The following is a 3,513-nucleotide window of genomic DNA, read 5'->3' as shown; positions in this document are numbered from 1 at the left end:
TGCATATGCTTAGTGCATGCTGTGCTTATTGTTGCTGTAACAGATCGCCTGTTGAGACTGGAGTGGTTTGCGTAAATATCAAAGGATCCATATTCTGTGTAAAGGTAGTAAAGGTACACAAGAGTGCTGTGTTGCAGAGAAAAACTGCATATAAGAGTAGATTACATGACCTGCTAATCTTCACCTTCACTTGTTGGTGGTAATTCTTTTTACATAGCAATCAGGATAAATTTTTTGTTTGTTTTTCCCACTAAAAAGAGCAGAGGGAGGCTTAACAGTTAAAGGCTCTAGGTTACTGATCAGAAGGCCACCTTGATCAGAAGGTCGGGGGTTGGGAGTTCAAGCACACCCAAGTTGCCACTATTGGGCTCTTGAGCAACCCTTAACTCCCTCTGCTCCAAGGGCGCTGTATCATGGCCGACCCTGCACTCCTTCCCCAGCTTCTTAACAAACATGTGAAGAAAGAATTTCACTGTAGTGTATTGTATATGTGATAAATAAAGGCGTTTTCTTCTTCTTCTTTGAAAAAAAGTTAGGTTATGGAGGGCTAGTTTGGTGGTTTCTGTTCACATGAACATACTGGTTAATTGGATGTGTTTGAACAGGGAATATATCAAACTGTAATTCCAGCCCCCCAGAACTGAAATGTAGAAGTTTTTTCCTTTCACTGATCTTTGCTTTTTTTGTAAACTATTAAGAGTTTTTAAGCTGTGGAAGGAACAGGGGTGTGTCGGATAAAAAGCTGGAGGAGGAGAAAAGCTAGGTGTAACTGTCTGTACTCCCCACCCTCTTCTTCTACTGCAGACTATTGGGAATGTGGCATTACTTCATTCTGCATTGAACTTGGCATGTAATCATCATCTTACATGGAACACAGTGCTGTGTCCGACTTTCCTCCCTGAGACCGGAGTGGTTTGCATATCAAAGAAGCCATCTTCTGTGTAAAGGTACACAAGAGTGCTGTGTTGCTTAATTTATGGCACTCTAACTTAAAGCAAAACTGCATAAGGCCTTAGGCCTGTTTACACTAGTGTGTTTTCATTTTAAGACGTATAACTGTTGCTACAGTTACACCTGTTGTCTACACGACTCCATCGTTTTCAACCCTCGAAAACCGATACTTTTGGAAACGCCGAAGACACCGTTTTAGTTTGAAAACTCAGGACTTGCATTTCAGTGTAAACAGACCAAAACGAAGACTTTTGAAAACGAAGGCATGGCTCCGCCCACATTCGCTCCCTGATTGGGTCTTTTGGATCATTGCGTATCCTTCCTTGATTCGTCAAGCCCCTACCATATGACCATTACGCTACCTTTTGATTAGAGCAATCGGCAACAAATCTCATTTCAAGCGGCGTAAGTCCTACATGGAACGCCGGTTTGGACTAGCAACCAACTTCCTGTTTACACTTGTATGCGCATCTGCAGTGTGCATGAATGTTCGGCCGTGTAGTGTGGACGAGGATCATTTCTGAAACACAGCGGAAACGCCAGTGTGGACGAGGATTGTTTTCATTTTAAAACGTACATGCACTAGTGTAAACAGGGCCTAAGAGTAGCTTACATGACCGGCTAGTTTCACCTTCACTTTTTGGTGGCAATTAGGATACCTTTTCAGTTTTTGTTTTTTGAACAAAGGAAGGAAGTGAGTGAGCAAGGAGTTAAAACAAACAAACAAAACAAACAAATAGCATTTAAAAATAATAGATAAATGACAACAAGGATAGCACATTTTAGCAAACTGATATACTATTTAGAGTTTATATAAGATAATTATATTCCTATTTTAACAACACTGCAAAAACATCTATAGCTAAATATAAAGAATAAGCCTAGAACAAATCAATTACTTCTGGACCATGATATATATACAGTGAGGGAAAAAAGTATTTGATTTTGTACGTTTGCCCACTGACAAAGAAATGATCATTCTATAATTTGAATGGTAGTTGTATTTGAACAGTGAGAGACAGAATAACAACAAAAAAATCCAGAAAAACGCATGTCAAAAATGTTATAAATTGATTTGCATTTTAATGAGGGAAATAAGTATTTGACCCCTCTGCAAAACATGACTTAGTACTTGGTTTAAAAACCCTTGTTGGCAATCACAGAGGTCATTAAGGTTTCAAGGCTGACGTTTGGCAACTCGAACCTTCAGCTCTCTCCACAGATTTTCTATGGGATTTAGGTCTGGAGACTGGCTAGGCCACTTCAGGACCTTAATGTGCTTCTTCTTGAGCCACTCCTTTGTTGCCTTGGCTGTGTGTTTTGGGTCATTGTCATGCTGGAATATCCATCCACGACCCATTTTCAATGCCCTGTCTGAGGGAAGGAGGTTTTCACCCAAGATTTGAAGGTACATGGCCCCGTCCATCGTCCCTTTGATGCGGTGAAGTTGTCCTGTCCCCTTAGCAGAAAAACACCCCCAAAGCATAATGTTTCCACCTCCATGTTTGACGGTGAGGATGGTGTTCCAGGGGTCATAGGCAGCATTCCTCCTCCTCCAAACACGGCGAGTGGAGTTGATGCCAAAGAGCTCCATTTTGGTCTCATCTGACCACAACACTTTCACCCAGTTGTCCTCTGAATCATTCAGATGTTCATTGGCAAACTTCAGACGGGCATGTATATGTGCTTTCTTGAGCAGCGGACCTTGCGCGTGCTGCAGGATTTCAGTCCTTCACGGCGTAGTGTGTTACCAATTGTTTTCTTGGTGACTATGGTCCCAGCTGCCTTGAGATCATTGACAAGATCCTCCCGTGTAGTTCTGGGCTGATTCCTCACTGTTCTCATGATCACTGCAACTCCACGAGGTGAGATCTTGCATGGAGCCCCAGGCCGAGGGAGATTGACAGTTCTTTTGTGCTTCTTCCATTTGCGAATAATCGCACCAACTGTTGTCCCCTTCTCACCAAGCTGCTAGGCAATGGTCTTGTAGCCCATTCCAGACTTGTGTAGGTCTACAATCCTGTCCCTGACATCCTTGGAGAGCTCTTTGCTCTTGGCCATGGTGGAGAGTTTGGAATCTGACTGATTGATTGCTTCTGTGGACAGGTGTCTTTTATACAGGTAACAAACTGATATTAGGAGCACTCCCTTTAAGAGTGTGCTCCTAATCTCAGCTCGTTACCTGTATAAAAGACACCTGGGAGCCAGAAATCTTTCTGATTGAGAGGGGGTCAAATACTTTTTTCCTTCATTAAAATGCAAATTAATTTATAAAATTTTTGACGTGCGTTTTTCTGGATTTTTTTGTTGTTATTCTGTCTCTCACTGTTCAAATAAATCTACCATTAAAATTATAGACTGATCATTTCTTTGTCAGTGGGCAAACGTACAAAATCAGCGGGGGATCAAATACTTTTTTCCCTCACTGTATATACACACATTAATAGATTCCATTTGTGTGTTTACTCAATATACAATACTTTGTTCTTATTTTCCTTAATAATGTTTCTGCAAGCATGAGTTTTTGACACACCATTAATTGAAAACAAAATGTCAGGTAAA

Source organism: Ictalurus punctatus, chromosome 12, assembly GCF_001660625.3.
Source record: "Ictalurus punctatus breed USDA103 chromosome 12, Coco_2.0, whole genome shotgun sequence".
Classification (NCBI taxonomy): Eukaryota; Metazoa; Chordata; class Actinopteri; order Siluriformes; family Ictaluridae; genus Ictalurus; species Ictalurus punctatus.
The sequence above is the reverse complement of the archived record's forward strand: the minus strand, read 5'-3'. Positions refer to the sequence as shown.